Here is a 22,077-nt window from a genome sequence, read left to right on the forward strand (position 1 = left end):
TTTATGTTTTTTACGAAGTCTGAACTTGAGACCAAACTCTACTGTAAAGGTGTTAGAGAGGAAGGAAACCAAACCGATTGAATGCTACGTACCAACCATTGAATCTTGTTTTAAATTGTTTCATTTTCCCAATAACCCCACTTGGTAGACGTTTTTATACCTGTTTTCTGTATGAGAAAATTGAAGTTTTAAGAAATTAGCTTGCCTGAGTTATACGGGAAATGGCCGAGCTGGGATTTAAAGCCAGGTCTGAGTGACATCAGACCCCAGGGGATCTGTGGCCACATCACCATGTTGGAGTGTTAGGTAAAGAGTATTAAGAGTCTGTGTTGGGGCACCTGGCTGGCTTAGTCGGAAGAGCATGTGACTTCTGATCTTAGGGTCGTGAGTCTTTGAGCTCCACGTTGGGTGTGGAGATTATTAAAAAAAAAAAAAAAAAAAAAAAGTCTGTGTTAAGTGCCTTAGCACATGGGATCCCAGGGACACTAGTTCTTTATGCCCTTCCAGAGTTTAAGATTTTGCTTACGAAAGCCTGCACAGGTAGAATTAGTAACAGGAGCGTCTTTTTCCTTTCCCTTACCAAGTGCTTCTTGGCCAGTTTCTCATTCTCAAGATATTTGTCCTCTCACAGTTTCGTCAACAATTTTTCCCTGCTCTGGGGAGGCAAGAAAAAAATACCTGTCACGAGAGAGATGGCCAGATTTACTAAATCTTCATAATCTTGCTGGACCATCTTATGTGATGGGAAGATGGTCTCCCTGAGATTTCAGTGTACCGAGTGTGTGGTTGAAAATAACTGGCCATCCTGTGACAGACATGCATGAGCCTTCTGGAATAGGGGCTGAATAAATGTACATGAGTCGTCGGTTATGATGCAGTGACCAGTAAGCCCCAGTATCCTAGTGGCTTAACAAAGCAAGGTCTATCTCTTAGTCTTTGGAAGTGTGCTGAAAGGCAACCGGTCATCAAGGTAGCTTTCTTCGAAGCTGGGACTTAGGGATCCAGGCAGCCTTGACTTGGTGGGCACATCATTTGAAACAATTGGCTTTCAGGCTGCTGGAGCAGAGGAAAAGAAAATTAAATGGTCACATACGCACTCCCCAAAACTATCACCTCTCCTCACCCTGCCTAACTCTAGGATGCTGGGAAACCAGGGGGTGGGGAGAGTGGATGTGAATATGAGTGTTTGGTGAGCAGTACATATTTCTGACCTGTGAAGCCCTGGACTGGCCATGCTATTCCAGCAAGTCATTGTTCCTCTAAGCCTGGCTGGGGATCAGGGAGTAAAGAGGATCAGTGGCAGAGCCCAGACTTGAACACAGCTTCCAGACACTTAGTCCGGTGCCACTTTGGCTCTAAGGACAGTGCTCAGTTGTCTCTGTCAATTGGGATGTGGAGGAGCCGTCCTAATGCTCAGAAAGGCCACCAAACACTAAAAATAATTTTTTGCAACATCTTTACCTTTCTTATATTTTGTAGAATACCATTGCAGTTTGGATTTACATTGAACATCCAATGTGGGGTAAAGAAAATGAACGTTAATGAGCCCACAGCTGCTGCCAAGCACTAGTGAGTAACTCTGATGGCCAGCATTTGCCTCGAGAGTGCGATGTGCCAGGCGGATCCCCAGCTCTGTGTGGACAAATTTATGTACTCCACCCAACTCCCCTAGGAGGTCCTTTACTGTTAATTTCCTCCTGAGAGAGGCCTGATTATCTGTATATAACAGATGAGGAAACTGAGGCTCAGAGAAGTCACGTGGCTAGGAAGAGGCAGAGCCCAGCCTCACAGGCAGATCTAGCTGATCCTCAACCCAACACTCAATTCGTGAGGTTTGGGAGTATGTTGGGGGATGCAGGAAAGGCCAAGGATTGCGTAGCGGTGCTATTCAGGTGAGTAGTTGAATGCTTTGGGGGTATTCTGCCATGCCTGTCTATTCCGAGGTGTGCCGGAAGCGTTACGGATGCTGGACGTTTGGTTTATTCGTACAGGAAATATTCAGGAACCTACTATGCATCAGACACGCTGGTAAATACTAGAAATACTGAGGTGCTTTCAATCTGATTTATTTCTCCGTGGGACTTTCTAGATTTTCAAAAATGTCCTTGAAAGATGACTTCAGGGCCTCGATCGTTCCTGCCTGGAATGATCGTGTATTTGAGTTTTGGCTTCAAGAACATGGCCTGTGGCACCGGGGCTTTGCTTGGAAAGCAAGGACCCCCTTCAGCCAATTGATCCTGTGATTGAACAGCCCAGCGTTTGTCGGTTACCAACTTCACACTAGTTCCTGTCTCAGACGGTCAGCCAGCCAGTGATAAAGCCAACATTTGAGATCACCTAGTCCACCCCTCTGAGGTTTTATAGTAGAGGAAACCAAGGCTCTCTCTAGGTTGTGAAATACTCTAGGCCCTTCTGCTTCTTTAAAATGTTTCAGTCGCAAAGCGCATTCCAGAGCAACAGATTTTACCAGTGATTCAAGACGTGTTCCTCCCTCTACTGCGCTTCCATTCAGGAATGTTAAGGATACAGGGTTCTACCCCTCTTAGGCACTTTATACCTTTGACAGTATGCCTTTCCATTTGCCCCGGGTGCCCGGGGCAGGAGCGCTGACCAGCCTCATCTCCCGTCTAGCCCCCCGATTTGAGGGGGTGATTGAGGAAGCAGTCCCTCCATCATGGAGAAGGTAAAGGACACGTACAATGTCAGATGATTAGCAGTGGAACCTGGGCTCCAACCCTGTGCTTTTTGCTTGTGCTTCACGTGTGTGTGTGTGCGTGTGTGTGTGTGTGTGTGTGTGTGGTTTTCTTGCTTGTTTTCGGTATTAGAATTTTATGGCCAAGTTCTCTGACAAAAACTAATCATTTTAGACTTTCAGGGTGGGGGGGGTGGAGGTGGGGGAGGTATATGTCTGGGGAAGTATGTCTATTAAATAGTTTTGGTTTTGGTGAACATCACATTTTTTCACTCAGGGTTTAAATTGTGGAGTTTGGGTCTCCGAAAGTAATGGCATGACTCGGTTATCTCCGAGGTGAGGAGAACTTGGCTTTAGTGATCCTGGTAATCCGAGGAGGGGGCCTGCAGGGCTCCTTCTTCCTGACCGTGAGAAGTTTTCCATCCAGGTGACAGGGCTGGATCCGGGGCTGTGGGCAGCCTCCCTCATTCCGAGATTTTGGAGGAGTCCTGTCCTTCTGCCCGCCCACTAACCCTCCGCCTTTGCTTTGCACAAATGACAGGCATTTGAATTTACTTACGAGAAAAACAAAACGCTTTTGACTCCTGTAGCTCATCTGGTGGGGCAAGCGTCCGTCTGTCTTGCAGTTCAGATGCCCTTGATGACAGAGGACCCCAGCCACTATTACATCTCTTTCATCGCGGCTCCATCACATCCTGCCCTCCTCTCCCATCCTGGGTTCACATGGTAGCTGTGTGCCAGGCCTGCAACCCGTTCCGAGAGGGGCAGAAACCGTGTCCTGGACAGTACGGTGGAGCCCCAAGCTCTAGTGGCCACCCCTTGTGCAGAGTAGTTGCTCAGTAAATATTTGTGGAATTTCTGAGGCAGGCAGCACTAGTGAACCCACAGTGACCCTTATCCGGGACACAAGCTGTTGGAGATTTGGCACGTGGGTCATTTGTTCTGGCAACTAATGAAACATCTTTGCACCATGTGCTATCGGCAACCCTAAATGCAGGTTAACAGCAAATGCTTGCATTAGTCATGAGGATAGCTAGTGGTCACTTCGTGCCAAGTCTTTTCCCAAGGGAGGAGAGAGCAGTGGAGGGCGGGGAGGCAGGGTGGGAGGGAGAGAGGATGGAAATCATATTAAACCACAGGAGTAAAAGAACAAAGAACACAGGTTTCCCCCCCAGTGAAAACCATGTGAGAGGCTTGCCTGCAAGACTTGTAAAAACATAACAAAAACCTGCAACTGGAAGTTATATCTTGTGTAGACAGGTGCACATGCACACACATACACATACACGGGCCATACACAGGTGCACACGCACAACATACACACAGCTAAAACGTAGTACAGCTGAAAAGTTTAATTTGTGAGTCTTTGACAGGACATAGGTATTGTGTACAACCTTAGTCGCAGAAACTACACATTGAGACTAATTGTTTTGTAAGTTCTGAGCTGTAGATACTCTGTGAATCAAGGCTTTTAATGAATGAAAAGACTGTGTAGGGTTGGTTAAAATAACAACCCATGAGAAAATTCTTAATCCTAGGTTTGCAGAAGGGGACTATTTATTCCCTAATTACCTACTTCATTGTGGGTGCCTGTAATAAAATTCTCAGGTTATCTTGGGCAAAATTGGGCAAAGTGTAGTTTTTAATAAAATAATTTTTTAAGTAAACATGTTCCTGCAAATTTCCCATAATGCCCCTTTTTGTGAAATGAGTTTCGTAAGTTGGGACTTGACATCTTTCCTCATGAACAGGATTTTGACACGGAGCTTCTATTCAGGGGCTCTGGAAACACAAGGGGAATGTTTTCATTTCAGAAGAGAAATCTAGAAAGTAAGGAAGCAGAAATGTTTGGCAGTGTCCTCCCATCCCCCTCCCTCCCCAAATCACGTTTGGAGGAAGGTGACTGCCAGTTCTGGACAGTCACTGTCTTTCTGTTCAGATGAGTCCTCGTGGAACTTCCCCACGATTCTGGAACAAGTATGTGGCCTGAAAGAAATTCCATGCACAGATGGGAATCAGGAGGCCTGGAGACACCCAGCTCAGCCACCCGCTGCCTGCTGACATTGAGAGGGTCGTTCTTTCCCTCTCCAGCCTCAGTTTCCCTGCTCGTAAAGTAGGGGTGACCTTACAGCCTCTGAGCCACTTCTCTAACCTGAAGTGTGCAGGGCGGGTTGTCTCTGCCCACTCCAGGTTGGCAGGACTTCTGCAGGTAGGGCCAGCTGTCAGAGGCCTGCTGCCACCCTGGCTGCCTCCGAGCGGCCAGTTGACTCAGACCTTTCTAGAAGCCTTGTACAAAAGAACTCGACTTTCCACCAAAATTGCCCGTGGAACTATGGTGACGTTTCCTTGGAAAACCCACGTGGTGTTGAGCAAGCAGGCTGCTCCGTGCAGCTGCTGACAGTCCAAACTCCCAAGGCAGTGGGTCTGCAACTGATTTACAGGGAAGCACCGAGAAGGGGGCGGCTGGTGGGGGGTGGGGGTGGCTGGAGAGAGGGCTGGCAGGTTCTCAGGTCCCAGTGCCTGGCTGGAAAAGTTAACCGGCCATCTCCTCGAGGGGGACAAAGCTGGCCAGACCTGCCCTCCCACCCCTCCTCCTCTGGAATGCCGTGTTTATTTATGGCTCTGTGGATCCCTGTTTCTCTTGGGAAATCACTTCTCCCAGGGCTGGGGGAAGCTGGCAGGATGTCTCCAAAGCAGGCTCCTTCCCCCCGCCCCCAGCAGTTAGAGCTTTTGGACACCAGGGATTGGGGGTGGGAGATGCCTCAGGAGAACGGGAGGAGGTAGGCCCGCAGGTGGTGTTGGGGACTTCTGAGTGGTCAGCCTGGATTAGCACCCTCTCCTTCCCCCTTTCCGGTTCGGTTTGGAGCCTGGAAAGAGGGTGGGGACTTAAAAGTGAAAGCAGCCAAGCAAAAGCGGCCGAATTTCCCTCTCCCTTCCCCCGCCCCAGCGAGCAACCCCAACATGATGCCAGGAGCAGAGGTTCGAGGGCTCTTAGGTTAGTAGGTGGTCAGAGCCAGACTTGGTGGTTTAGCCATCTGGTGTCTTTCTATTTGAGGCTGTGATGGTGGCTCCGGGCCCACCTCACATTCCTTGCCTCTCGTCGCTTCCTCCAGAGGCTCGTGCTAGAACTCACTTTCCAGCTCGACCTTCGCCTCCACGGGGAAGCCTTCCCTGAAGTGGTCTCTGCCCCTGCCCCTCCAGACCAGGGTTTCTCTACGTCAGCACTGCCGACATTTGGGGTCAGGCAGTTAGTTGTCTGTCGTGGGGGCTGTGCTGTGCCCCTTGGGGTGTGGAGAGCACCCCTGGTCCTCCTCCTCCAGATGCCAGCAGCACCTTCCCCAGAATGCCTCCAGATGCAGCCAAATGTCTCCTGGGGGGAGACTGTCCCCTCTTCCCTTCCTCCCCCTCCACTGCCAACCTTGGGGCCAAATCACATGCCCTGTTCTGTTTCCTTCACAACCCTCTTCCCTCCCTGACATGATCTTATTTTTCTCTCTTGATCCCGCTGGTGCGCAGCCCTGGCAGCCCGTTATATTCACCTGAGAAGCTTTAAAAAAATCCCAACGCCAGGCCCCACCCCAGGTGATTCCACCAGAATCTTGGGAGAGACTCCTTAAAAGCTTCCTGGCTTGGTCTGCTGGGCAGCCTGGGTCAAGAAACATTTTGCTCTGTCCCTCTGGCGAGTAAGCCACTACGTGAGGGAGGAGCACGGCGGCCTTGACCACACCTGTGAGTCCAGAGAACGATGCCCGGCGCATAGTAGGACTCGGCACTGAGATCCCACGAACGTGCAAACACTCCAGACAACCCATCGTCACTAGTAGGTGTTCTTTGTTCTTTCGCTATTACCATTCGTCCGCTCAACAAACATTCATCGAATGCTTGCTGTGTGCCAGCTGTGGGGGTGCTACATGCTGGGGATGCCAAGCTGAGCAAAACTGAACCCCCGTCTTCTAGGTGCCTCCAGGCTCCTAGGAGGCAAATATGTAAAACGCGAGGTTGCCCATAGGATGCGATCGTTGCTAGACTGGCGGTGTGCAGAAAGCAGCTAGAACAGAGAACACGGAGTTCCTAAAAAGACACGAAAAGGAGCCTCGTTTCTCTTAGCGAGGTGTTTTCCTTAGTTTTGACACTTGGGTGACATCACAGCAGCTGAGCCAGCTGAGGTCCTGGGAGGCCACCTAACTTCCGATAGGAGCCACCTGCCTAACATGGCCCCGTCTGGATTCAGACCCAGATCTGCCTTCCTCGAAGGCCCGTGTTCCTTCCAGGAGATGCTACTGTGTCCAGAGCTGAGACTGGAACACGGGACCCTGGGTTGGTTCTGGGTGCACAGCAGCCACTCGGTGCCCTCAACCAGCGCGTAGGATGCCCGCCGCTCCCACCACTAACCTGCTGTGGACCATCCATCTCCTGCCCCCGAAGAGTTTTACCCCCGAAGCCCTTTCAGTCTATGAAACCAAGAATCAGATGGTCTTCGTTTGACTCCTCAGAAGGAGACCCCAAGACAAAGATTTAAGTGAAGGTGGTTTATTTGAGAAGTATAGGAAGCTCTGGCAGGGAGCCAGGAAGGGAGCCTAGGAAGAGAAGGGGGGGGGGCACAAAGTACTTTCCAGCAAGTTACCACGGTGGGCACCTGGGGCCGCAGCTCACGGGACCGCATGGCCCACCCAAGGGGTGTGACAGGCATGGGACTCACCAGTACCCACTCAGGAAGCAAAGTGGGCCCGGAAACCAGAGAGAGCCCCCAAGCAAGGAAACACAGGTGTTGGCAGTTAGAATTCTATGAGGCTCAAGTGCGCGGAAGGGGGCACGCGGTAGGGCACGAGCGGCATCTGTTCAGACCCAGAGGAGCGCTTCTCAAATATCATTTTTTTTCAGTTGTCAGTCTCATTTTTGGGGCACCTGTTGTATACAGAGCTCCGGGCTGGGTTTGAAGGTTTGAAATAGACATTCTGTCTCGGAGGGGCTGGCAGTCACAGACAGGTGACCAGAGCACTGTCTGTGTAAGCCTCACTTCTGCAAACACTGGTGTGAAAAAGGTCCAGGTCCTCAGCCCAGCATTCGTGGCATTTCCCTGGGCAGGACGCAGCCCCCTCTCGTCATTCCCTCCCCCTGGAGCGCTCTGCTCCAGGAGTTTTGAACTGCTTGCAGCTCCTGAAAAAGCGTCTTCTTTCTCTTCTCCCTCTGGACCTAAATTTATACGTGGTAGCCCTTCTTCTTCGTTCCCAGAATAACTCCCCATCGTTTACGAGTCGGGTTAATATCTCCTCCTCCGGGAAGCCATCTCTGACTAACACTCCAATCCAGGTGCCCTTGGCTGTTGTCAGGGTCACTATTCTTATTCCTATCGGAGGAGTTGTCATAGAAGATTGTCATCACATCTTCTCTGTAAGCTTTGGGGAAGCCATGGATACATGTTTCCTTTTCACTGGGCGTTAAACTAGGCCTGGGTGTGAAAGCTAGGGCTGAATTTCCAACTTAGCTGAACAGCTTCCTAATTGTGAAACTGGGACTGGATTTCAAGCCTCAGTTTTCTAGTCCTTAGAAATGGGCACAATAATGCTTCCCTCACAAGAGTGCTGGAGCATTAGAGAAATTCATGAAAACTGCCTAGGACACAGTACATACAGGCATCTGAGTCAGGGCCCCCGACAGAACGTGGAGTAGTCACGGGAATTAGTGAATGGACCGTTCACAGGTAGGTGCACAGGGATGAGTAGAGCCAGCAGGAAATGGGGAGGCCCTGGGTGAGCGACAGCTACAGGGCCTGAAAGAGCAAGTGGAGGGGTGGCCCCTGGAACTGGAGAGAGGCTGTCTTACGTGACAAGTACCACCTAACCTTGACTGTGCACCTGCTATGGCCACTGTTCTGAATCACTTAAGCCGCATTTATGGGGTATTCCTGTTTGTCCCATTTGACAGATAGGAAAGGTGAGGCACATAAAGATTCATTTTCTCTGCATCTCGAAGTCGGGGTGGGACCTTGCCGTCCTGTGACCCTCTGATCTGTGTGGTTGGTGAGCGGGAGCCATGATTGCTTCTGCTACTTTGTCACAGTGGCTGGGCCCTAAAATGTGAGGCAACGCGGGCTCCTAGGCGGGCTCAGACACTTTCCAGCCAACTTATTAGCTACAAATTGTAGCCATCTCACCTGGGCCCTAAATGGGCATATTTATCGAGTAATGAAATTGAAAGTCTCATCCCGTTAAGCTTCTGGTAATGTAGGACATGGTTCACTCCCAAGAGTTTTAATACTCGTGCATATTTGTTGACTCCATGAATTCTTTTTGACATTTATTCAGGATTTCCAGGCTGTATGGGAAGGAAAGCAAAACGGCATCGTCAATGTTGTAGGTAGAAATAGAGCAATAGGGTTTTCCATTCAGATTGAAATGTTAGGCCCTTGCAGGTGGCCTTTGAGTTTAGATGGCAAATTTAACACTCCTGTCGGAGGCCACCCAGCCTGGTAACCACAGCCAGCAGCCTGCCCAGTGGGCACCCTACAGTCAAGGTAGGGATCATGGTACTGACACACAGGGCTTAGGGCGGGCCGCGTGAGGCTCCGTACTAACCACTGATGTTGGGCTTCTGTGTGCCCGGCCCCCTCCCAAGATGTTAACACAGGTTTACTCATTCAATTCCTATAACTACCTTCTAGGGTGGGGGTCTATTATTAGCCCCATTTTGCAGATGAGGAAACGGAGGCACCAGGAAATGAAGTAATTCGCCCGAAGTCACCCAGGTGATGAGTGGAAGACCGCTGATTGAAATCCAGAGTCTGACTCGGGATACCTTCTCTGAACTTCAGTGTTGTTGCCTCTCTGTAAGATAAGGCCCTCTTATTTTACGAGTGAGGCTCAGAGAGGTACAGTGACTTGTCCGAAGTCACCCAGCCTTGTTAGCAGGAAAGTTCAAAAGGGTTCTTAGTGACTCCTTCGGACTCTGGACCATCCTGTCGCCTTTTTTTTTTTTTCTTTCCAGTTTTCTTACTCATCTGTAAAACGGGCTAATAATTATACCTTTAAATATTTTGAAGAGACTAATAATCGTTTCTGCCCTGACTCCTTATAGATATGAGGACATACAGTGTATGTGGGCACCTCACGTAAACTGCAGGGTGCTAGAACAGGTTTCTAATAAATGACAGCACTGGCCTTGGTCAGCAGAGTTCAAAGCACATGTATTAACCCACACAGTTCATCCTTCATAATCCATAATCCGCAGCACGCCCTTTCAGGTTTGCAGCTGCAGAATCAGTTGTAGGAAGGAGAGTACCTTGTCAGGATATGGAAGCTAGTGAGGGCGCTTTCTAAGATTTGAACCTGACCAGTCTGGGTTGGAGCTCCTTACCAGCAGCTATGTTATTTTTTTTTTTTTAATTATTTTATTTTAGAGGCCGCACATGTGAGCAGGGGAGAGGGGCAGAGGGAGAGAGAGAGAAAGAGAAGAGAATCTTCACGCTGAGCGTGGAGCCCGATGGCTTGACCCCACAACCCTGGGCTCATCACCTGAGCGGAAACCCAGGGTTGGATGTTCAAACGACTGAGCCACCCATGCGCCCCCACCCCCAGCAGCTATATTATTAACAAATCTTGTCAATGTTACATTTTGCACCTCACACACATTTTCTCAAGCACTAGCTACAGCCACAAAATAAAGGAAAATCATTTCTTTATAAAACCTGAATCTGGGAGGGACTGGTCTTTTTTTTTTTTTTTTTTTTTTTTGCAACATCCTAACAGAGATGATGACAAATGCCCTCTGTACCACCTTTCAGCTTGAGGAAGCTTCCAGAGGGAAATAAGGGCCTCAGAGACCCGCCCTCTGAAGTCCTATTAGCAGTTGTATCACTGCAGAAAGGGCAGAGACGGCTGAAGTGGCTAGAGGAGGAAGAACCCAAAGAAACTAGAAAGAAGAGCTGAAAACAAACCTCCCAGGGGCAAAGAGAGCTCATTTATGCGCGATCCCATGGTGTTACTTAGTTATGTCTGCTGGAAGTGATTTTAGACCTTAGGTAACCTCACAAGCCATCGGGGGCACATGTGCCTGATGTGACCTGAGCCACATCCTTTACTAGGTAAGCTCCAGACAGGCTGGCTGTGGGGTGTGAAGTTTAAGAGCAGGACCAAGGGGTGCCTGGGTGGCTCAGTTGGTTAAGTATCCAACTTCGACTCAGGTCATGATCTCGTGGTTTGTGAGTTCCAGCCCCGCGTCGGGCTCTGTGCTGACAGCTCAGAGCCTGGAACCTGCTTTGGATTCTGTGTCTCCCTCTCTCTCTGCCCCTCCCCCACTTGCACTCTGTCTGTCTGTCTCTTTCTCTCTCTCTCAAAAATAAACATTAAAAAAAAAAAAAAGAGCAGGACCAAGAGTGAGGCAGACCTGAGTTTGAATCATGACTCCACCCTTTTCCAGCTGTGTGACCAGAGGCCACAGTGTGCCACCATTTCATCATCTGTAAAGAGAGGTAATCACTGTCTACATAATACAATATTTTTGCAGATTAGAGGAAATCCTATACTTGGAGAAGTGGCTGCCAAAAGAACTAGAAGTTTCTAACTAGAGTTAGAAAAGGTTGCCTCTGGGGAGTATGTTGGAGGGGGTTAACTTTTATCATAAGCTGGTGGTTTTCATTATAAGCCTCTGTAGTATTTCATTTCTTAATTATGAGCATGTATTTCTTTGCTAAAGATGGTTTTAAGGCATTTTATGAGGGGCGCCTCGGTGGCTTAGTTGGTTAAGCGTCCAACTCTTGAATTCAGCTCAGGTCATGATCTCAGTATCCTGAGATTGAGCCCTGTGTTGGGCTCTGCGCTGACAGCATGGAGCCTGCTTGGGATTCTCTCTCTCCGTCTCTCTCTGCCCGTCCCCTGCTCAGTTGCTCTCTCTCTCCCACACACTCTCTCTCCCAAATAAATAAGTAAACTTAAGAAAGATAAAGCATTTTACAAGATCATGTAAACCCAGCACTGTGCAAAATGTTTGGCAAATAGTAAGAGTTTAATAAATGCAGGCTGTTTTTCTGGGTTCCTTAAATGACTTGCTGTCACTATTTCCTGAATGCTTCAGGAACGCAGTCTGGGGTTGCTGTTTCAGCCTAGAGCAGCCGAGTGCTCCAGAATTACAACAGGCAAGTGGTTTGGACAGATCTCTTCTTGCCAAATGAATCATTTTGCTTCCTGATTCTAATGCCATCTCCCCTCCCTGCCACCAACGTGCTGGAGAAGGCAGACAGTGCCTCACTACAGGTCTCCCCTCACCCCTGGATTCAGCTAGTGGTGGACCTAGCTTCCTTAAATCTCCAGGTTCCCTGGACTCTTCGGCCAGGGCTGTGAGAGGGAAGAACGGTGGTCAGTAGAATCCAGCATGGACTCACCGAGATCAGAGTGAAGCAGATTCGCTTCATTTCTTCAAAAATGGCTTTTGAGCTAGTAGATGAGGAAAACGCCCCAAGTCAAGCATCTCTGGTATTAATCAAGGTGTTTGAGAAAGCCACTCATGCGTTCTTTGGAAACATGATGGAGAAATGTTGGATGATGCCATTGGATAAGTTTGCAGGTTAAATGACCGCACCAAAGGGTATTGACAGATCTGAGTAGAATTGTCCGGACTGAGGTTCCTGGTGGCGAGTCTGGCTCTCTGGGCTCACCCCTATTCTAACCTAAATGCTAACCCTAGGAGTCATCCAATGTGTGGCCTTTGGAACTCACACTGCTTCTTACAAGCTACAGTGATACGTGAAGGTGCTTCACTTCTGAAAACCTCAGTTTCCTCATCTGTAAAATGGGGGATAGTAACACCTGCCTCATCGGTTTGTTTAAGGGACAAGGCAAGGAGAATGCCTCGTGCCATGCCCAAGACCTTGCAGACCTTCGGGCAATGGTTACTTGCATCTCACTGTGGTCAGAAATAACATGAAGCTGGGAGTATTAGTGGGTTTATTGGATGATAAGCACAGCCATTTAGAAGATCTCAAGAAGAATGAGCCAAATCTAATGACTTGAAGAACAGCATCAAGTCCCACCAGAGAGCGGGAGACAGAACCCTTGAGGCACCGCAGATCCTGGGTAGGAAAGGCTGTATGGGCTGCAGGTCCCGGAAGGACTAGTGGTGTGAAGAGGGATGTGGAGATAGTTTTTAGCAGCATTGGGAACAGAGTGTGTCCAGAGCGAGCCAGTCACAAGCCTCCTCACAGAGTTGTGCTCAGCAGTTTGCAGTATTGTGTGCAAAGTGGGACATTCTCAAACTAATACGTGGAAGGAGCGACTAGGATCGAAAACAGTCTGGAAACAAAGAACATAAGGCTTCACTTGTTAAAATTTGGAATATTTAGTTGAAGTTTTAGGGGTCAGTAAATGGCACAGTGCTGTTGCTTGACCAGGTTCAAGACCAATCAGGAGAGATACAAGTGGGGCACCTGGGTGGCTCAGTTGGTTGAGTGTCCGACTTCCGCTCAGGTCATGATCTCATGGTTCATGGGTTCAAGCCCCGTTTCAGGCTCTGTGCTGACAGCCCAGGGCCTGGAGCCTGCTTCAGATTCTGTGTCTCCCTCTCTCTCTACCCCTCCCCATCTAGTTCTCTGTCTCTCTCTCAAAAAAAAGTAAACATTAAAAAAAAAATTGTTTTTAATGTCCACTTTGTTCCTTACAGAGCCAGGCTAGTGAGCATGACTTACGTACATCTGCTGGCTAGAAGGTCTTTCTAACGCCCCCTGTCCTGCACCCCACCCCACACAGAACCCGAGGAGGGAACTGTGAGCCTGCAAAGCAGACTCACTCACTTAGAGCATTGCTCTGTCTGATGGCAGAGCCAGAACAGGCAAAGAAATTGCATCTGTGAAGTTTGCAGCTTAACTTCATTGAGTCAAGAAATGGACCAGTGACTCATCTGCCAGCGAGATGCTTTACTCCACTTCTAGGCAAACGTGGGTGACAGGGATGGAAACAGGTCCAGGGTGACTCAGTAAGGATCCTTCCTCATGGAAAGAAGGCAGGGGAGGAGTAAGAATCTCCCCCTAACATTTAGGAAGGCTGCCCCAAATTCAGTAAGCACCTTCTTGCTGTACAAAGTGCTCTTCATTCATTCATTCATTCAGTAAATATCAAATAGTTACTGATCACCTGTTATGTGCCAGGTAGTCTTCTAGGCTTTTGGGGGACAGAAACAAAATAGAATCCTGCCCTCATGGAACACACATCCTTGGCCTGGGAGGAGACAGACAATAAAGGGTAGTAGTCATCATAAGCAAGGAAATCGTGCACTATGCAAGAAAGTGATAGTAGCTGTGGAAAAAATAATAATCCAGTATTTGAAAATGGTGTGGGAGTGAGCCATGGGACTATTTATGGAAAGAGCATTCCAGGCAGAGGAACAAAGCTGGGGCAAAGGCACTGTGGTAGCAGTGTGCCTGGGGAGTGGGAGAAAAGCCAGGAGGCCAGTGTGCGGAACAGAACAAGTGAAGGGAGAGCCGTGGGCCAGGAGACACAGGAACTGGATGGTCCAGAGCCTTATGGGCCATGCTCAGGACCCTTGTCCAGCTTTACACGGGATGCGTGATTTGGTTCGCACTACATGATGTGGTGTTCTAGGATAGTTATTCCTATTATCGTTGTTTACAGACGAATAAACTGAGATTCACAACCAAAGTCCCCTATTTTTACAGCTGAGAAAATTAATACCCAGAGAGATGAAGTGATTTGCTCAAGGCCACAGAGTGGGCAAAATGGCACTGGCCTAGGACTTGGGCCTCTCGATTCTCAGTCCAGAGCCTTTTTCCCCCACACCTCTACCCTGGAAATGAACTGCCCTTGAAGGAGGTGACCCTGGGCCTCTCTTGCAGATTCAGGTATATAGATCATGGAGTTCTTAATACTGTGTTTTGTTTTCAGATCTTCTATGTGGACTAAAGAATCTCCTTCCTAGTAAGGGGGTTGGTGTGGAAAAGCTGTTAAACATGCATGTAATGAACACGGGATGAGGGGAAGGCCAATGACTGTAATACGGCCATTGCAAGCCGGATGCTAATTGCTTCCTATGTACCTGGTCCTATTGTGAGCTTTGGACATGTATTCATTCATTCATTCCTCACTAGCACCCTAAGGGGTAGGTATTGTTATTACCCTCATGTTATAGATGAGGAACTGAAACACAGATAACTTGTCCAAGATCACACCATAAGTAAAGAGCGGAGCAGTACTCAAAGTTCAGGAAGTCTGGCTTCAGAGTCTGCTCTTAACCCCTCTGCTCACACTGATGGACCAAGACCAAAGGAAGTTACACCAGCTGCAGGATTGGGGTCACCAAAAGCATTTCCCGTGGGCAACTGGGGAGTGGATGAGAGCCATCTTTTACTTTCCCACATTCTTACCTGGAAGATACTCCTTTCTCGAAGCTTCCCTTCAGACACAGGGACTTTCAGAGCTTAATTGGCAAGACGACTTTCAAACACCTCCCTAGGAAAGAAGTCTCACCTCCCCTCTGTGACTGAAAGCATGACTGTGCTTGGAGTTATTTTAGGAGAGAGAGAAGCCATTCCCATGGATTGAAAACAGCACTCAGTATATGCTGATCTGTTAATAATGATAATGAGCATTTATGTGGTGCTTACACTTTCCAACAGGCTGTCATACTGAGTCATTAGATCACTCAGTCCCACGAGGGTTCTAGGTTGTCACCATTTCATAGATGAGGAAGCTGAGATGCACTGGGGAAGGTTAAATGATTTGCTTAGTCACACTAGTGAGAAGTGGAGAGAGACTTGTACCCAAGTCCATATCGAAAGTTCTAGCTACCACTCTGTGCTGGCTGAACAGCCACGCTCAAATATAGCCACTAAGACTTCAAGTTTCCCCCACTGTCCTAGAGTAGAGTGTTCCTATGAAACCTGTCGTGAGCAAGCTGAAGCGGCATAAAGCAAAGAAGCAATTACCATTCATTTGTATAGGAAATTTTTCAGTTCCCCAAGCCCCCAAAAAACCTCTCAGGCTTTTCTGATACCTTAGGACACTTCTTGCTACAGGATGCACAAAATAAGTCAAAGCACAGGCAGTTGACGCCGAGATTCTAAGTGTAGGTCCCAGGGAAGGATCTTGGTGGGGCCACTCTCCCTGCTTGGGGTGCAGCTATCTCTTTAATGGCTGCTGCAAAACTAATAATGCTATTTTCATTTTTTGCCCTTTTTTCCATAGAAAGTCCATTTTGCATTTCTTTCCGTTAGCGAAGCCAGGTACTAAGGGAGATCTCTCATAAAGGTGAGGTGGCATAACACAAACTTTCAAAAAGGGGAAAGCTGTATGTTCCTGAATCACGTGAGTCCTTCAACCCATCTTTTCTCCTGAAGACAAGCATAAAGAGCCGTGGCAAATTCCTGAGGGTATTTACTTAGACTTGAAAGATATTGGAGAAACCAGTTTCTAGGATTGAGTCTCCACTAAAAAAGATTGTTTTTATTCCCTAGGATCTGGCTGGCTGTGTCTGTTTTACTAAATTAGGTTGCCGACGGATTGACACCCATTGGCCACGTTTAGGAGTTTGTGTTGATATTACTGTTGTGAAAAAGCACATATTGGTCCCCACCATCTATATGCCTGTGACTAATTTTTTTTTCTCTCTTCCATTTCGTGCAACTTTTGCTTACAGCCTTCTTGGCGTAATTGACACATTGGCTCGGGCCTCCAAGACTGCCAACTTGGAGCCTTGAATCAGTTAAATCAGTTATGACAGATGTGATTATTTACAAGAAAATAGAAGTCACTATAATTAGACCTTCTAAGGAGTACATTTGGGTGGAGAATGAGAAAGCACAAGTCTGATCTGGCATGATGTGTTTGGATTTCAGCCCTGTGCAGGTTCTTCTCTGCTCTATGAAAGAAGGTGTTGGGGCGTCTGACACCCTCCATAGACACTGCCATGTATCAATTCTCGTGACAGAGCTATTGATAGATGGAAAGGCGAGGTGGTAGAGGGAGCATTAGATTTGGCCCCAGAAGTGGTTTCAGTTCTCAGCTCAGCCGCTTGTCCTTACATCAGTATCTTTTTTTTTTTTTCAGTCATACAATGGGGATTAAAAAAAAAGAATCCCTATCGTACCACGTTGAGAAAATGAAAAGTAACAAAGACAGGTGTCTAGCACTCTGCCTGATATGAGGCACCATGCACGGGGCTCCTACCCCTCTTGAGCATGACCCTTGACCTCTCCGAGCCTCACCTTTCTCTTTGGAAAATAGAAGTGAGAATCATTTCATACAGTGGATGTGAGAGTTGGAGGAAATGAAGTATGTGAAAGGGGCTTCATGACCATTTGTTGCTATTTCATGCTTCCATCTTCCTATTTTTTTTAATCCATAATAGTTTGGGGGGACCTGGGTGGCTAAGTTAGTTTACTGACCATCTCTTGATTTCAGCTCAGGTCAGGATCTCACCATTTGTAAGTTTGAGCCCCACGTTGGGCTCTGTGCTGACAGTGCAGAGCCTTCTTGGGATTCTCTCTCTCTCTCTCTCTCTCTCTCTCTCTCTCTCTTTCTCTTTCTCTGCCCTACTTCCCCTCTCTGTCTCTCAAAATAACAAACTTAAAAAAAAAATCCATAATAGTTTTGATTCAGTGCATGCATCATGGGCCAGGCACTGTAGTAAGCTGGGTCATCTTCTCCGTTAGGTATGTAGGCATAACGCCTAGTGCCCACGATATTTTCAGAGCCCCAGAAAATGTTTGATTTTAATTTCCCTTAAAATCAGAAGGAAAAAATGAACATAATAATAATGAATATAAAATCAAATATAGAAATAAGAAACAATAATAAATATCATGATTTATCTGGCCTGGATTGTACTCCTCTTTATACCGATGTAATATTAAAAACCCAATTTTTTCTGTTTTTTTATTTCTATTATTTTTTTTTTTTTAATTTAATGCAGGAAGGGACCGGACCCATAAAGGCAAAAATGTGTAGGGCTCACAAAAGTCATAATGCAGCCTTAATTGTGAGATCTTCACAAATGTTAGCCCAGTCATTCTCAGGAAGGTTTTTTAAATTCTCATTTTACAGATGAGGAAATTGGAGCTTCAGGAGGTTAAGAAACTTATCCAAAGCCACATGGCTAGTAAGAGACTGTATTAGGTTGGGCTAACAGCGGTAACCCCCAAATTTTAATAGCGTAACGCTTTAAGGAGTTTATTTCCTGCAAACACGATTCAGTGCAGATGTTTGGCAGGTGGTCTTCCACACAGGGATTCGGGAACCCGGTCCTGGGAGCACTCTGGGTCAATTGGTAGATGAAGAACCACATGTGGGAAGTTTTCAGGGGCTGGGCCTGAAATTGCCCCACATTACTTCCGCTTTCAGTCCATTGGCCAGAGTGTAGCCACGTGACCATCCTAACTGCAAGGAAGACTGGGAAGTGGAGTCCAGCTGCATGCTTGGCAGGAAGAGAACATGGATAATGGGGAACCCTCTCAATCCCCCAACATGGTGACAGTGTTGGATGCCAGCCCACATCTTTTCTACCCCAAGTCCATGCTCTTTCCACTCTAATTAGCTGATTCTTGCCACAAAGCCCCTTTATGGGCCCTTTAATCCTGCCAGACTTGCCCATTTACTGTGCCCCGCACCAGACCTTTGCCTGCCCTGTCCCCCTTGCTGTGGTAGGCGCTGGGAAGAGAGATGCATTGGGAAGGCGCTCCTCCTACCCTGGAATTGCTCGCAGGCTACCTTGAGAAGACTGCAGCCTGGTGCCGTGTGCTCCGTGTCTCCCAGTACCCAGCCCAATAGTGCTTCTGGGCATGTGCTGAAGCCAGAGAATACCTCCACAGTGTGAGAAAAGGAGGCTGCGCAGAAGGTCTCAGAGAGCAGGAGAAAAGAGGTTTGAGCTGGAGTCTTGGCTGGACCGGGAGCCTTGGGCAAGGCATCATCGGTAAGGGGGTGGTAGCAGGTGATCTTGCAGCACTAAAATGCTGCAGTCCTGGTATTGCTAGTTATTGGCCGAAAGTGAATTGTGTGGCCCTGCCCTTGAGCTGTTAACAGTGTTGCCTTTGAACCCCCGGGTTCATAAAGGACAAAACGGCTGGAGCCAACTGGAGGCCAGATGCCCTGTGGATGTTTCTGTAACTGTTGGGCTAGCCCAGTGACCCTGGCGATGTTCCAATAGTGCTGGCATTGGTGGGCACCCAGGTCCTGCAAGATCAGGCCAACACCATCAGTCAGGAGACCGCTGAGTTGAATCGGAATAACTCCCTCCTCCAGGAAGCCCTTGGTGGTCCCTACCTGCTCAGAACTCAAGGCACTTGTTGCCATGCCACCTTAAGGTCCTGCATTGCCTCCTGACAACCTGGCTCACAGCTCTCCTCCCATTCCCCGTTAGTCTCTCACGCAGGCGCAGAACCCCGCTTAAAAATGTGTCTTGCAAGGAGACTTGGCATCCAGGACGCGCCCCGGGAAGAATTTGTTTTTGTTTTAATGCCGAGGACGTTTGCATGAAAACAGGATCTTTGTTGCTTAGGAATTGATCAACTCCTGCTGCTTCTTCTCCCCGCTGAAGTGCCAGCCCCATATTTGTCACAGGCAAGCAAGTAACGGGACGGCTGGGACCTCCACAGATAGAGGGTCCTGGCTGTTCAGGGAAGGCTACAGAGACCACGGGGTCCACAGAGAATCCAGAATCCTTCCTACGCTGAAAAGAGCTCACAGGTGAGAGGTGCCCTTGGCCGAAGAACTGCCTCCTGAGTGAAGAGTCTTTGTGGGTCTAGTTTGTCCTAGATGCTCAGGAGAAAAGAGAAGGGACAACACATTTAAGAAGGGGCCTCCACCTGCAAGGAGAAAAAAGGAACAAAGACAGCGCAGACGCAAGTGACAGGAACTGGTACGTAGAGCAGAGAGGTGGGAAGTGAGGAGCTGGACAGGCGTGGGGGTCTGCTACTTACCCGTAGGGTAAGCATGGACATGCTGCTTCACCTCTCTGCACCCCAGTTTCCTCACCTGCAGAAGAACATCCATCTCTTGGGGGTGTTACGAAGATTAAATGAGATGCTATATGTTAAGTGGGTGGCATGGTGAACACTCAATAAAGGCAGACTCTTATTATTGATATTAATAATAACAATTCATAATAATACCAGATGCTCTCCATCCTAAGGAAGAGATATCCAGATGGCCACAAAGGCTATTTAGAGAAAGGACTTGAACTTGATTTGACACAGCTGTGTCCACTGCAGACCATTCTTGAGGAGGTTGGAGAAACAGTCCACGAAATCGAAGTAAAATCGCCCACATGCCCGTGGAGGGGGGTTTTCCAGGCCCCCCCCCCGCCCATTTGTGGCCCCGGCCTGGCCTGACAGGCGTTGGCCTAGAAGGGACAGAGATGAGAAAAGCCTGGAGTGACAAGTCAACCCGTCAGGGTTCCTCTTGCCTCAGTGCTTGGTTTCTGGAGGGCAGGGGGGCGTTTATGTCCAAATGCCCACAAGAGGCCGGACACCTTTCTCTCTCTGCGCCCTTAATATATGCTAATCAAAGCTGAGAGCCTGCAGAAAATATCTGCTTGGCAAAGCCCTGCTCCCTCGCCTTGGCTTGCCCACCCTCCCTGGGCTTCCCCTCCCATCTGCCTATCCAAGGGCGTCCATAAATCCGGCTTTCGGAGCCCTCGGGGGCTGGCAGGGCTGCCGTGGACCTCAGTCACATCTCGATGGAAACAATTGAAAACCACTTGGCAAAAAACAAGGGGTGACCTAATGTTTCGTAGCAAGAATACATTTTTTCCTCGCCATTCTTATTCAAGCCCTGGAGAGAAAGCCGGCTGCTCTCCAACTCCTTCGGGCTGGGACCTCAGGGTTTCTTATTCCTTTCTCCCCGCTTTCTGACCACCCCCCAGGGGAAGCACGGGGAGGCCAGGCTCCCGGGCTGGCTGTGGCCCCCACGGCCATGGAGGAGCGGATCGGGCCTTACCTTCCTGACTTGCCAGGCGGCCTTGGTCCCCTCAGAGGCAAGGCTATGGGCACAGGGGCCTGTGAGAGGCCCATATATGGAGCCTGGGGAATGTGGGATCTGGCAGTCCGCCTGGAAAAAATGGCCGTGTTCTGAGGGCCAACTCTGCCGAATTATAAATAGCACTGCCTCCCTCCCCTTCCAGCTTGCTGTGTCTGTCACCGAGCCTTCATAGAGTAAGTTGGAGAGGACCGGACAGGACAAAGGGGCAGGCAGTGGGGAGGAGGGGGAGACCTACAGGACTATAGGACTTTCGGCTGCTGTCTTGAGATCGATAAAGAGAACTGTCACCAGACCGTGGGGCTGAGAGTAGACACATTTGAGACAGCAGAGTGACTACTGATTTAATACGTTTTTATAAGCCAAATAAATATGGGGGGGGGGGGCGGGGGAGAACTAAGGGAATGTTTAAGTACAGGAGATGGCTTTAGAGGAGGTTTTGGAGCCTTTAAAAAAATAATAATAATCAATTGTCTCCATATACGAAAGCTTTCTCTCTGGCTCCAAAAGGCCAGCTGTTGTGGCTTCCAAATCGGAACCTTTGGACAGGTGCCCACAAAGGCCCACCCTGGGAGTCTACTCCCAGATGATTTCTCAGTGGGTTTTGGTATCTCCCTGACATAGGGGAAGCAGGGGCACTCACCCCTTCCCCACAAATGTCTGCACGTTCTTTTGCTCACCACGTCGAGGGTGATGAATTTGGAAGGTGTTAGAAAAGAAAGAAAGAAAGAAAGAAAGGAGTGTGCAGCTCTGGCTGTAGAAGGCCCCCCAGCGATTCACACCTGGGTGATAGTGATCGGTAGGAGGTGTTCCAGTAAATTCTGAATTCTGGAGGGGGGGTGGGCTACTACTGCAAGTCCTCGATCGTGCCCGTGACCGTGCTGGGTGCTCCTGGGGACCGGTGGCCAGGTCTGCTGATTTGCTGCCCGGCCCTCCGCGGTCAGAACTCCGAAGTCGGGTCTAGGGGGCTCCGCTGAGGACGATGGGACTCAGGCGCCCGAGATGTGTGGAGGGCCAGCACACCCCCGCATGGGTGTCCGTGCCTCCTCTGTGAGAGAGCGGGCAGCGCCAACAGCGGTTGCTTGTGTCCTTTGCTCCAGTGCTTGTGGCCCTTGTGTCCATATCACAGATTTGGAAGTGGGCTTACCGATGGGTCTCTCCTCTCCTACCTTTTTATGATCCCCCTTTCGTGCGTGCTCCGGAGCTACGTGTGAAATCAGACATGTTGAAAGAAAGCTTCAAGAGGAACAGACAGACCTTTGTGTCTTTTGGACACTTGTCAGTAGAAGATCTGCGGACCCCACAGAATTCAGGCAACCAGTCAGCATGGGGTGTGAGTGGGTGGACTTTGGAACTTGCCCTAGTGTTAGATTTGGAAGGCCTGTCCCAGGGAGTGGCTTGAAACCCGTGCCT

The 22,077-nt window shown here is 48.9% G+C and overlaps 1 protein-coding gene and 1 long non-coding RNA gene across 6 annotated transcripts in view; one reads left to right on the plus strand and one right to left on the minus strand.

The window, feature by feature from the left end:
- The window catches only part of ZHX2 (zinc fingers and homeoboxes 2), a 163,446-nt gene that overhangs the window by 13,722 nt on the left and 127,647 nt on the right, over window positions 1–22,077 (plus strand). The window lies entirely within an intron of this gene.
- On the minus strand, window positions 17,616–20,753 carry LOC131494522 (uncharacterized). Its single transcript, XR_009253449.1, has 3 exons — window positions 20,626–20,753; window positions 19,608–19,713; window positions 17,616–19,493 (listed from the first exon to the last, which is right to left on the minus strand). It is a non-coding gene; the product is annotated as an uncharacterized LOC131494522 (long non-coding RNA).

Source organism: Neofelis nebulosa, chromosome 14 (assembly GCF_028018385.1).
Source record: "Neofelis nebulosa isolate mNeoNeb1 chromosome 14, mNeoNeb1.pri, whole genome shotgun sequence".
NCBI lineage: Eukaryota > Metazoa > Chordata > Mammalia > Carnivora > Felidae > Neofelis > Neofelis nebulosa.